The following is a 13750-nucleotide window of genomic DNA, read 5'->3' on the forward strand; positions in this document are numbered from 1 at the left end:
AAAATTAGAAGGAAAAAAAAAAGTTGATAACACGGGAAATTTTAAGTGTAGGCATGCACAAAAACTTCTTGAAAATCAGGTTGCGGTATGCATTCTTATTTTAGATTTGCCCCTGTTAACATCTTCTCCGTAAACAGGTGCGCACACTTTCCCAAGCTGTCACTGTTGTATGCTTCAAGATCTACTGATGGATGGTACCCAACCAGCTTGAAGCTTTACTTTCAGAAACCAGAGCCTTGAAGTTTTAATGAGACTTTCTTAAAGTGTAGTCCAATGGGGTTTGTTAGAATAGGAGCATATCTCTCAAAGATACCATAAGAGTATCACATTTGTATGTTAATTTTAGTTCAACAAATAGGAAAAATGATTATGAGTAATAGCTCTCAGCTTTCAGATAGTTCTTTTTCATGTTCAAAGTGCTTGACAAACATTAATTAAATCACTGGCAGTCAAATTAGATAACTATGTTCTCTGTATGTGCATAGCTGTACCTTCCATGCACACAGTCTTCTGAGCCACATCACTGCAGATCAAACACTCTTTTTGCCATCTGAACTTGGTCGGCTGACACTGATTCCAAGCAATAGATAATTACTGGAAGGGCTAATCACGAGGAGAAATTATGTAAGCTTTCTTTGTTTTTAAACAAAAACACGAATTTATCCTTGATAAAAGCTGCAGGATAAACCACAGTATAAAATGCTTCTGTCTCTAGGCCAGACGGTAACAATGATAAAGCAAATTCCCTTGCATTATATTTAGCTATTCCAATAGCTAAACCCCAATTTAAAGAGACCGTTTCATCAGCAGAGCACATTTTATGCTTCCTGGGCTACTGAGGTTTTTGGCCTCTTTGCACCCAAAACAAGAAGGCTTTTCAGGCTAAAGATGGTGTTGATTTCAGCAATATGGTAATTGTTCATTAATGCTAGGAATCCTTGGTCAGTATTGACTTGAGAAGCATTTGGGCCAGCAATTAAAACATAGTAAATTTCCTGATTATTTTAAGAATAATTTACACTTCTTTTTCCTTCATTGAATTTAATGAAGCTTTCCAAACCATCCCAAGAGAGTAACTGCTCCCAGCGGACCACAAACGAAGTAAATTTCAAACAAAAAAAAAGAGTGCTAATAGCATTCCGTTTTGCAATAACACCTAACAAATGAACACACTTTACCCGCCCACATCAGAAGATTGGGAGAAGGCATGCACACGCGTGTGTGGGTCCACCTCAGCCAGTGAGGCTTGCTCTCCTTGAGATGGGCAAGCTGCAGAGTTACAAATGGAGGCTACTTCAGGCTCCCCTTCCACTCTGACTGCCTAATTCGTCTGTTTCCAGGAAAAGAAATTGTCTTGCAATTTGTTGGACAAAAGAACATCTAGTTCAAGCGAGCTGTCTTTTTGGAAAGACTTTGCAAAGTACCACTTGGAGTCATAGTTGTTCATGAGGCTCTGTTAGAAGGATGTTTGTTTCCCTTTTATAGAGTGCTAACCTGCATGCCCATAAGCCTAAATTCTCAGAGATTTCTCTTCCTAACTAATGAAACCGTGGAGTTCAGTAAGATTATGTGATATGCTCAGGGCAGTATCTACAGACCACATGGCTTAGACGTGACGAGTGGCAGGAATGGAGCCATAACTGATATGGTACTACCTTAGTATTTCTACTGTGAGACGTTCCCTATCTCACGAGTAAGACTGAACTTTTTCTGACTGCTTTTCGAGCAGGGCGTCACTGATGTGACTGATTTTTGGCCCAGAAAAAACATATTAGATATCTCTCTATGGCATAAGCTTGTTCTTCCTTCAGTATGGAGACACGAGTTTGGAACTGGCTGAGAATGTCTACAGGGCTTTAAAAGTTAAATAGTATCCCAAATATAAATGGCCTTCAAAGGTAAATAAAATGTGCATATGCTTTGTATATTTTGAGTTGTAATAGTGATACAAAGTTCACTGCCTCCGTTTCCTTTCTTCTGATCACCCCACCCTATGGAAATTCTTCTCTTGGAGGTCACACCTGACATTTTCTTGTTAGCTATAGTAGCTTTCACTTACTGCTTATTCTGCTTGACCTTTCTGCTGCATTTGACGCTGTGGACTCTCCACAACCAACACCGCCTACCACCCCTCAGAAATACCCAATACTTGATCTCCTTGACATTTTTTGTCTTCCCTGCTAACTTGGCCACTAATCTTGTCTACCTTCTATCACTTCCTGACCAGATGATCACACAGGCTTCCATCTGGTCTTCCAGATCCTAATCCCTCCCTCCTCTAATCCAGAACGCCAGCGTGACTCATCTTCCACTGGCCCACACTTTCACCTGACCTTAAAATTCATTCTTATCTACAAGGCCTTCCTTACCTCCCCTGTTTCATATCCTTTGCTTTCCTCCTGGTTCTTGACACTCCAGAAATGCTCACCTTTTCCGTCTCTAACACACTAAACTTGACCCTTCCATGGGGCTCTGCACTAGTTTTACTCTCTGCCTGAACAGCTCTTCTCCAGAGCATCGCATGACTGGCTATTCCTTTCATTCAAGTCATTGTTCCAGTGCTCCTCAGAAAGGTCTAACCCACTCCCCAGATAATCATTTTGACACCCTCACGTGTTCTTTTCTTTGCAGCAGTTATTGCTACTTGATAGTTGTGCAGTTATTTGTTCCTCTCTGTCTCTCCTAAATGGGTTGTGTGCGCCCTGAGAGCAGGAGCTTCTTATTGTACTGCTCCTCCTCCACAACCTAGAGCAATGATTACAGACGAATGAAAAACTGATAAATTGTATCAGTCCCATTCCATTCAACCCTATTCCTCACTACTTCTGTATCAGCGCACTTTACTGTCTGTGGAATTTATCCTCTTTGGGATTAGGTGGGCGGACCTGATGTCTCCAACCAGATTACAGACTTCTGGAAGGCAGAGGCCCTTCAGGCCTAGCAGAGTGCTAAGCATCATGTGGTATGCATTTAACTAACACTTCTTGGCTTATTTCTAACCGTAACCTTATATACGGCACGACTGAACACTTTTACATCAGTAGGGCTGTAACGGAAATAAAAATAGGTCGACCATAAAACACCAGCACAAGGGCCCATGACAGGGTGAGAGCTTTCTTTCTTACCTTCTAATTCAATTTGAGTAGCAAACTGAAGTTTTCTGGAATGAGGGTATGGTGAATAGGAGGGTATACCTTGGGAACATTTCTTGTTTCCTTCTCTAGCAATGGATAGGCTATACTTTTTTGAGTATAGCCTATCCATTGCTAGGGAAGGAAACAAGAAATGGATGGGTGCTGATCATCCTCCAAGGGTAAGGTACTCAGGTGTATGGATACTGTTATTGAGTCTTGCTATCATTCTCAAGTCATCTTGGACTTCCTACTCTTCTTTGATCCCTATATACACTTACTGAAATCATCTTTTTCCTGAGTGGCATTTACGTCTAACATTTCTTATTAATTCTGACTTACTACTTCAGAACCAAACAAGGTTATGGGCTCCTGTCTTGCCTTCATCTCTATTCCCCTGCCAAATCCAACCTAAATAATCTCCTATTAAGTTAAGTTTAAATTTCTCAGGCTAAAATTCAAGCCCTATATCAATGGTTCTACCCTATCATTTCAGCTTGATTTTCTGTTGGTTCTAAAATAAACCTCTTGTGTTAATTCATGTGATCCCCCCTTTCCCATTTTTAGCGTACCCATTTTCTTCTCAGTGCCTTTGTCAAGCAATTTCCTTTACCTTTTCCCTATCAAGCAATCCAGATTCTACACTTCCTTTTTTGTCCATTTAAGAAGTCTTCCCTTAATGTACATGGATAACATCTAGTTTAAGATTTGGATTTTATCAATGAATCCTTGGTTATTCATGGTGAATTATTTATTACCTTGTTTCATATTTTCCTTTCCAGTAATGTTCTTGACAATAAAAAGCTTCATAATTTTTACATTCATGCACAACCCGTGGCACCCCGAGGATAAATGTGTTGGGTTGGGACATGGCTCCAGAGGCCTGGCCAAAATTGCCTGGATTAGGAAGATGAACTCTGACCGGGTGAAATGGAGCTTATGCAACAGGAATCCCTGAAACCAGTGGGACAGAATGGCCTCTGACAGCAATACCTTCCTCGTTAATGCCCAGTTCAGTTTCATACATCACTCAGACCACGTAGGCAAAACTGCAAAGTCAGAGACTTCTGATGTTGAATAACTGTAAGTAGGAAGTATAAGCCAGATGTTGGCAGGTATGGGAGATGAGATCTGAGCTTCAATCCTGGCTTTGTTTCCAATTAGTCTGGGTAATATCGAGCCAGCAATTTACCCTGTCTGGGAGTTAGTTCTTCATCTGTAAAATGAAAAGATTAGACTCCAGATGATACTAAGGACTGGATAACCCAGTTGTAAAATTACATGATTCTGATTCCAAATCAATGAAATGGGCACCATAGGCTTTGGAGTCTTTCCTATACTTACTTTGTGGGATAAGGTTTACTGGTTTTGTGTGTAGTTAGAAACCCTTGCTTTCAGCTTTTGGCGTTTACACTTTTCTTTTTCCCAATTTGTGTTAAAGTGGATGGGCAGATGGTTTATTAGGCTTTCAAATGCTTGTAATGTTGTTGTTCAATTCACAATGGTTTTAAACTTTGAAGAGCCACATAGAGCCTGGATTTTGCTTAGAATGGAAGATAGTTTTAACACTTCAATTTAAGAATAATAATGCCTACTCACATAATTTAAAGCAACTTGTGAATGTAACTCCAAAGGCCTAATCAGTTTCCTTTATTTTGGTATGTTAACTCATGTCCATAGCCTAACTCTTTCAAGTTGCTGTTTTTTTAAAAAAAAATAAAGTTACCAGACTTCGTTACATTTGCAATGTTTTGCCTTTTCTAGACTCATTTAACCCACAACCTGATTCCAAATACAAAATCCTTTAATTCAGAATCTCAGAAAAGATAAATTCCTCACCTTATAGGTAAGAAAACAAGAGACCTAAATGGTCCTGGTGCTCTTTCTATTGACTACGTATTTTCTAAAAATAAAAGCGCAAAAGTGAGGTTAGGTTGCAGGGAAAAAAAAATCCAAAATGTGTGAATTTTAAGACCCAATAGAAACTTCCATCCCTTGATATTTAAGTGTCAAATAAATATAGCTGGAGCGATGTAGGTCAAAGATGGTCCCCACTGCTCTCGCTTTGCTTTGTGATTTTTAATTACTTAGTGACTCCTCAGCTAAGCGGGACCACGAATATGCAGTTCTCGAAGACTCAAACTGCATCCGAAGTGTGGGGCGTAGTCAGAACCAAAAGGACGCGCAAAATGTAGGTACAGGAGGGCGTGAGCCGAAGCCTTTAGGGGGTTCCAGGAGGGGCCCGAGGGAGGGAAGTTAGGACGCGCTGGCGAAGCAGGCGCCAGGAGGTGCAAGCTCCACGGCCCGCAGAGGTGGCGGGGAAGGAGCCGGGGGCGCGCTGGGGCCCTGAGGATCCAGCAGGCCGGGCAGAGGAACCGGGATGGGGAGAGAAGGGGCCGGCAGGAAAACTGCTAGAGGAAGCCCGGGCTGACCTAGCGAGCAGCGAAGACCTCCCAGGAGGAAAGAGAAGGCGCCAAGGCAAGCCTACAAGTCTAGGGGGTTGGGGAAGGTGCAAAAGAGCTGAAGGGGCAGACGGAGATGCTGACGAGCGGAGGGAAAGGGCGTGCGGGCGGAGGAAGCGCAGGGCGGCCCTCGCCGTGGGCAGGTGCGGAACGGAGCGGCGGCCCTGAACTAGGGCAGCGGGCTCCGGCGGGCGGAGCGGAGGCCGAGCCCGGGACACCTCGCCCGCAGCGTCCGGCGGTGCGGGGGGCGGAGCCTCGGGACGTGGGCGGGTCTGGGGGCGGGGCCTGCGCCTGACGCACCCCGCGGCCGCTGCGGCCGAGGCCCGGGAGGGGCGGCGGCGGCCGCGAGGGTGGGGTGCGGCGTCAGCGCGTCGCCGGCTGGGCCGCGCCGGTGGCCTGGAGGGAGAGACGAAGAGGAGGAGGCGGAGGAGTCCGAGGAGGAGGAGGTGGTGAGTAGGCTCCGGGCTGGGGAGCTGCGCGGCGGTGGGGGGGTGGCGGGGAAGGCGGGGAGCGCGGCCCCTCCCCTCTCGGACGCCCGCCTCGCGGGGCCGCGCGGCGCGGAGTTCCCAGAGGGGCAGCGGCGGCGTGGGGAGCCGGTTTGGGGGAGGTGGGGGGGGGGGGGGGTCGGGGGGCGGAGCTGAGGGCCGCGCGGGCGGCGTGCTTCTCGGGCGCACGCGCTGCGCTCCCTGCGCCGCAGCCGGTTCCGTGTCCCTCGCGGGGCGCCCTGCGGACCTCTGCGCGCTGGCCGTGTTCCGATTTCATTTTCTCGGGTTTTGCGCGCCCAGCCTGCGGGCTCCCCGCGGGCCGGTGGCGCCGTCGCCCCTTGCGCCGCCGCGAAGGGCGGGTGGGGCGCGTCACCCTCGCGCGGGGAGACGGGAGGCCGGGTTCCCCGATCGGCCGGAGGGGCCTCCGCGCCGACCGAGACCCTGCGGGCCGGTGGCCCCTGGCGACGCGCGCCCCCAGGTCTCCCCTAAGGGACCCTTGGCGCGTGGCCCTGGTACCACCCTGACTTTTCCGACCTCGCCAGCTGCCCCGCCCCCGTGTCTGCGGCGGCTAAAGCGCTCACTCTGCCCTCCCAGGACCCACCCCAGGAGGAGCCAGCGGGTGCTTCGTTTGATGGGGATCCTGACTGTTGGGGTGGAAAGGGCCTCTGAATTCAAGTCCTGTAAATCCAGCCGTGTGCCCAGTCTAGTCATTTAACCTTTAGTCCCGAGGGCTTTCTCCCCCGCCCCCCCCCCCCCCCCCCCCCCAAACACAACTTCTAGAGTCTTCTGAGAACTGTACTGCATTAGAGTCTATCTTTGAGATCATTCTTAAGTTGGCGCCTTGAGGCAGTGTGCCTGGAGGTTCAGAGAGGAGGCTTGACACTTTTTTCCTCCACCCGAACCAGTTTGAAATGGAAAACGTGAGTTGAAATCAGGTTGGGAAGCTGACTTTCCACCAGAGGCGGGTTTCAGAATGCAGCCCCCGGGTGCCGGGGCGCGCCTGGGCTCCCCGGTGTTCCCCCTGCAGCTGATTGTACAGCTCACGTGGGGGTCAGGGGAAGGGGCTGCTGAAAAGGAGGCTAATGTAACTCAATAGAGCCGTTTTATTGGCTTCTGTTAACCTGCTTAAACTTCAGCTAAAGCATGGCAGGAGTTTCGTGTAGGAGCCCACACATAACCAAGCGCAGCATTGAATTTTAATTAGTGCATTACAGGTCTAAAGTGGAATGGATGCTCCTCAGCTCCCACTTCCTGTTGTTTTATCTTTTCCCTTAGGATTTTATGTTTAATGAAACAGTTTTAGTATGGAGGGTTGAAAAGAGTACCTTTTGATTCGTGAAACTTTCTTTGACAAACTTGAAAACTGAGCAGGTAAACTCTGAGGTATGATACTGAGATAAGGTAGGAAACGGAATTTTTAAGATGGCTTCGTGACACTGTTTTGAAACTGCATTGACATTTTCATCTTCAGGACCACAGAAGTACAGAGTTTTCTATGTGTAAGGGACTCTGGCAGTTTATTCCAACCAACCCCATTATTTTACAGAGAGAAATGAATCAGAGAAAGTTACTTGAGGAGATTTAAAAGGAGCTGAAGACTTCATTAACTAGATACTTAAGTAGATAATTCAGACCTCCCCCATGGATATTCCTGTATGAAAATTTGTTTTGATTATGGTATCTTATAAACAGTCTAGCAATTACTAAATTTTTATTTTTTCCTTCCCGGTTTTGAGTAATTGCCTTGATTCGTGATTTGTACCCATTAGAAGTAAGTGATACAAATTATTTATAGTTAAGAAATGTTTACTTTCTATCACTTGAAATACTACTTTCCAGTTAGTTTGGACTTAGTAATTATGTATTTTTATTTCAAGAATGTTTATTTACATTATTGATTCTGATAGTCCAGGCATGGGAGATTGGCATTTCAAGTCTCAGTGTTGGGTATCTATAACCTTGATATTTAATTAGGAATAAAGATCCTATCCACATGTAGTAACCAAATTCCAGCACCCCCAGCACCATCACTTAGTGGTCCTCAAATGCAGAAGTCCTGAAGCCCTTGCTGGGGTGGGGTGAATTCTTTGCATCTCTCACACCACAGTGCTTAGACCAGGCATTTAGTAGATACTTCGTGGCTTGTGTGCACTTTTCCTGGTGGCTTCATGAAAGATGGGCCATGTCTTATCTGTGTTTGCCTTGTGTCAAGGGTAGTGGGCACTCTGTAAATGCTTGTGGTCTTGAGTTTAACCAAACTTAAGACCGTAGCCAAGTGTCCTGGAAGTCATAATCATTATATTGTAAATCTGAAATATTTCAGTTTGTTTTTTTTGTGTGTGTATGTGTGTTGAATCAAATACTCTGCTAGGCTGAAATCCAGTATTGAAAGATAGCAGGTATTACATATATTTAAAAAATTGGGGGGTGGGGAGGAATTTAACATTGAGAATTTTGATCTTTAAATTGTTACTGTGACATTGGGAAAGGGCACCTTTATTTAATTTTTTTTTGGTAGAATACCTTAAGCTAATATGACTTTTCCACTGGAATGAAGTTTGACAACCATGAACTGAATGACCCTAATTGTTACTGAAGGGCCATTTTAAAGCCTTGGTTTCACTTTATAAGTATATCTTTTTCAGCATATAGACCTTTGTAAGAAACATGATTTTGTGGCCCTGGCCCTATAGCTCACTTAACCAAGCATCGTCCCGATACACCAAGGTTGTAGAATTGTGAGAATAAACAAGTCATCTTCTCTGTCAAAGAACAGTTTAGACAGCTGCCATTTTGGACTGCATGACTTGGCAGCTGCCATGTTGGCCACATGGCTTGCAGCTCCCCTGGGGGCTGCCATCTTGAAACAGCAAAGGCCAACCCCTCCCTTTGAATTAGCCATCACGAAAGACTATGCGCCTGAGTTCCAATCAAGAGCAAAGGACAGGTCACCTGCGTCAGGAATTATAAACCGGAGCAGACCACCTGCTCGGTGTGCACGTGCTTCCAGACCATGTGTGCGCACCCTTCTACATAGAAGTAAAGATGTTTGCCTTGCTGCCTCTGCCTGGCTCCTGAGTATGTTTTGTGTTCTACCAGGACCTCTGACTTGGGGGGCTCGCTTTATTTCTAACAGGTTCTATCCCAGTCAGGGCACATACAAGAATCAACCAATTAATGCATAAATAAATGGAACAACAAATAGATGTTTCTCTTTCTTCTGTTTCCCTTATTCTCTCTCTCTCTCTCAAAAAAAAAAAAAAAAAAAAAAAAAAAAAAAGAAAAAGAAAAAGAAAAGAAACATGACTTTGGGAGCCTGGCTACCTTGGTAAGCTGTCCGGAATTGATATTTTACAGTTTTGGGGGCTATGCTAGATAGTTCATGCTTCATGTTGGTAATACAGCTAACAACAAAGAAAAAAAAACTCCATACAGTGAAACCACTGTATTTTCTTTTTCTCTAAGTCTTATCGCCTTTTTCTTTAATAGATCAGAATAGCATGTTTTGTTTATTTAAAAAATTGAGGAAAATTGTCAAGCAGCCTTTTTCTTTAATAGATTAGCATGTTTTGTTTATTTAAAAAAATTAACTGAGCACAATTGTCAAGTATTTCTTTTGGAAAGTACCACCACTCCACCCTTTGAATAGCCTTGGCAAATAATGTTTGGGCAAATGCAGGGCCAATTCCATAGAGCAATTCCTATTTGAATATGTAGTCATATAAATAATAGCCTTGACAGGAACAACATCTTTGGACTACATGCATTTTTCTTTCTACTGACACTATTACTGAAAATAGTTATACAATAGAATAGGATGGTGTTTAATTTATAGGGGGAACATAATTATACATCTAACTTTGCTGGTTCTTATATCAGTTCTAGTCTAGCCAGCCTGCCTACTGCCAGTGTTGTCCATTCTACCCAGTTTAAGACTGAAATACATGAAGACTCCTATCCTCTTGAGGAGGTGGGATATGGAACTATTCTGGTTCTCTGAGCATTTATTGTTTACAGAGGTATGGTGTTTCACTTTACCCTTGGCATGTACTCAGTTTGACTGTGAGATTCTCAGTTTTAAAAATACTGTACTTACATTAGGAATTTTGAACTATATGGCATAAACATCTTAATGAAGTGTGTGTGGAGCATCTAGAATATATCAACATAGAATTAGGATATAGAATCAGGCAATTAGTAAGAAATAGGAAGAATATCTAGTCCTTTTCTCTGACATGTGAAGGTCATACTTCAGTCGTTTAAACAGATGACAACTTTTCTTTGAATGTTTATTTTTAAAGGTAACCAGAGAAGCAATTCTACAGCTTTTCTTTAGTAATTGTTAAATAGTCCATAGAAATAATAAGTTGCTTGTGTGGTTCCTTTTTGTATTCCAGAAGCCTTGTGGACCTGGAACCTCTTGTAAGCCTGCTTAGAACTCTTAACAGCTTGGCCATTTCCCTCTGCTCCTGCCATCTACTCCCCTCAGGCAGCTGGGACCTGTTCTGGTCCAGGGTAAAACTTGCAGAGCCCAGATACCCTGTTACTGTCTTCTGGACTCACTTGGCTCACTTGGATTGATCCCTTAGAAACTGGGAACAGGCCAGCTAGCTGAGAGCTGGGCTCTTTGGCTGTTATAATTTGAGCTCTTTTGAAGGGTTAACTTCTCATTTGCATCAGGTACTCTACACCCTGGATTCATGCACTCATTTCTTTGACCCTTTTCCTGACTACCTTGCTATTGGGTTCTCTTCTGCCTTCTTAGCTCAGTCACTTAATGGGTGATTTTCATTCGGTTTCAAAGGTAGCTACTTATTTTCAAATGCTTGTTTTTCTACTTATGTCTTCTCTTAGTTTTGAGCTTTTAATTGACTAAATAACTGTTATACTCTCCCATAACACATCTGTTCATTACCTGTGTTTCCTTCTAGACTGAGTGTACCAGGCATATTGGGACCGATTTCTGTGCTGTTTGTGGCAGTGTCCCCAGTACTCAGTACAGTGCTTGGCACATAGTAGGTGATAAGTAAATAGCTGATTAGATATAAGTTCATCCTAACAGTAAATCTGTTACTAGTATGGAAAACCAGTGTTCATATAGAAACTTAGAATTCATACAAGAAGTTTAGACATTTCTTCACTAGCACTAGAGAGTCTATGTCTGAAATTATAAGCACATTCTTATAAAAAAGCTTCACTAGTCATCTGATAGGGAATTTATTTAAGAAGAAAAGATACAATTTTCATCATGTATTGTTAGGAGTTACACATTTCAATTTTTCTTGAGTTTGATTAATATGTTATATATTATTTTATACTTACACATAGAAGTTTATGGCACTATAAAAAAGTGAGTTTAATGGCCCTATTTTTGTTCATTAGTAATTATATACTAAAAAGTAAATTCTCATTAAAAGGCCCTTAAATGCCTGCTCATAAAAAGGAGAGACCGCTTTGATTTTGTTCTCCATACAATCCCAATTATTGTATTGAGGCAAGTCATCAAACTCTTTAGTAGTCTAAACCTTTAATTTGGTTTCAGAACAGTAGTCATGTATTGAATATCCAAATTACCATGTCTTTAACAAGTAGTGCAAACACTGTATATTAAAAAGGTAATGACCATAACTTTTCTTGTGGAATTTCTTGGGCTAATTTTTTAAAGAGGACTTTTAAACTAAATTTCCCATGAAGGCCAAAAATCTCATACTTTTAATGATAGTGCAGTTTGCATGTATGTGTAGAAGAGGGGGTGGTAATTTTTGTAGTGGTATTTTTAAGTGGACAGTTTACTAATTATGTTGAGGGTAAACACTTTACAACTCTAAAAGGAAAACTTCAATTATCTGAATGAAATGAGGTACATGAAATTAATTCAGATAAGTGGGGGAATCCTTAGTGTAAATGATGCATGTCAAGGGACATGACCTCAATCATGATTTTTTTCCCCTATATATCAGCTGCTATTACATTACAAGATTGTGATTCTTTTGGTCATGCTAGGAATCATTGATGGGAAGAAGTAAAGTTTGTTCAGTAGTTTTGTTTTTTTTCCCTTTGCTACAGAGGGAATCCAGAATGTGACAAGCATAATTGCTCATTTCTTGCTTGTTCTGCCTGCCCTTTTAGGTGGTATACCACAGCCTTCCATTTTGTCACCTTCCTGTCAAATGTCAAATGTGTGTGGGGACTCCTTGAGAATACAGTTTATTTGAAATAAAAGCCATACTTCTGTCCAAACTCAAGATGTTTATACTTCCTATAAGTTGACTTACAGCAAGCTGTAAGGGTGAATTGAGCTGTAAAAACTTTGATTTCTTCCTTGACCCCCTTAGGGTTTAATATTAAGCAGCATCTTTGCAATGTACACCCTTAAAATAGAAACAGATATTGGAACATAGCCCCTAACCTTTACAGATCCTAACTTGAAATGAAAATTTTACTGATTGATTAGAGTTTAAGAAAGTTTCAGGAAAATGATTTTTGCTGCCATTGACTAAGGCTTGCAGCATTCCAGGGCCCCTGGCATCTGAAGGCTGTTCTGTAATTTGCAGATAGCCCTGTAGCTGAGATGACAAATTCCTTTAGACTTTTCTTGTTTTGTTTTTAAAGGGAGGCAAGATTATCTCAGCCCCAGAGATGTGTACTGACACCTCTGAAGTGAATTTTACTTCTTTTATTCAACATTACCTATAGATGCTTTTCTTAAAGAAAACATTGCTCTTACATCGCTCCTATTTTCAGCATGCACCAGCTTCCTTTTCACCTCTTGGTCTTTGAGATATAAAATGATTTACTATATCTTGATTGCTTTGGGTGGAGTGGATATGTTATCAGTAAGCTCTGTATCCAGACCTCTTGAGCAAATCCTAGGTCATTGCCTGAGGCCTTCTTAAATATATGCAGGCTGTGAGATTGAAGATTTTAGGTTTTAGGGTCAGTCCAAACTGATTTTGACTCTGCTCTTTATGAATGGCTTGTCTTGGGGGAAGTTAGTTAGTGCTCTGGTTTCAGTTTCCTCATCTGTAATGTTGGCATAATATCACTGGGTATTTTGAAGTTTTTTGTTTATTTGTTTGTTAATCCTCATCCTGGGTTATTTTTTTCATTGATTTTTTCTTTTTTTCTTTTTAGAGAGGGTGGAAGGGAGGTAAGGAGGGAGGAAAGGAAAAAAGGAAAGAGGGAGGGAAGGAGAGAGAGAGAAACATCAATGTGAGAGAGACACATTGATTGGTTGCCTCCCGCACTCAGCCTGAATGGGTGGGGATTGAACCTGCAACCCAGGTAGGTGCCCTTGTTGACTGGGAAACCCGAGACCCCTTGGTGCGAGGGACCAATGCTCTAACCACTGAGCAACACGGCGCAGGCTTCATTGAGTGTTTTTAAAAGAGTAATTAATCTTAGTTGCATTGATTTATTGTTATATACAGATGAGTGTTTGATAATGTGAAGTAATGAGCTATTTACCTATGTCATTGACTATTTTATAAAGAAGTAGGTTTTGTTCCATTTGATGATAGAAATAATCAGAGTAATTAAATCTTTTTAAATAGGGATCTTGCTCATATGATTTATAACTGTGTGAGACTCTTGCAACCATCAATCTATTTTTATACAAAGGATATACTGATGGTGTGGTATAGAGAGGCAGAGTATGTAATGTTCTCATAGG

The 13750-nt window shown here is 42.7% G+C and overlaps 1 protein-coding gene across 7 annotated transcripts in view; it reads left to right on the forward strand.

Annotated features, from left to right (window-relative positions):
• The first annotated feature begins 5939 nt into the window (after positions 1 to 5939).
• GTDC1 (glycosyltransferase like domain containing 1) overlaps positions 5940 to 13750 on the forward strand; it is a 364719-nt gene continuing 356908 nt past the window's right edge. For 6 of the 7 annotated variants that reach the window (XM_079781763.1, XM_079781767.1, XM_079781762.1 and 3 more), the window contains exon 1: positions 5940 to 6042. The gene's annotated coding sequence lies outside the window, so the exon portion shown is untranslated. The remainder of the gene's footprint in view (positions 6043 to 13750) is intronic. The other variant, XM_079781768.1, reaches the window with a different exon arrangement.

Source organism: Cnephaeus nilssonii (assembly GCF_951640355.1).
Source record: "Cnephaeus nilssonii genome assembly, chromosome: 10".
Lineage (NCBI taxonomy): Eukaryota > Metazoa > Chordata > Mammalia > Chiroptera > Vespertilionidae > Cnephaeus > Cnephaeus nilssonii.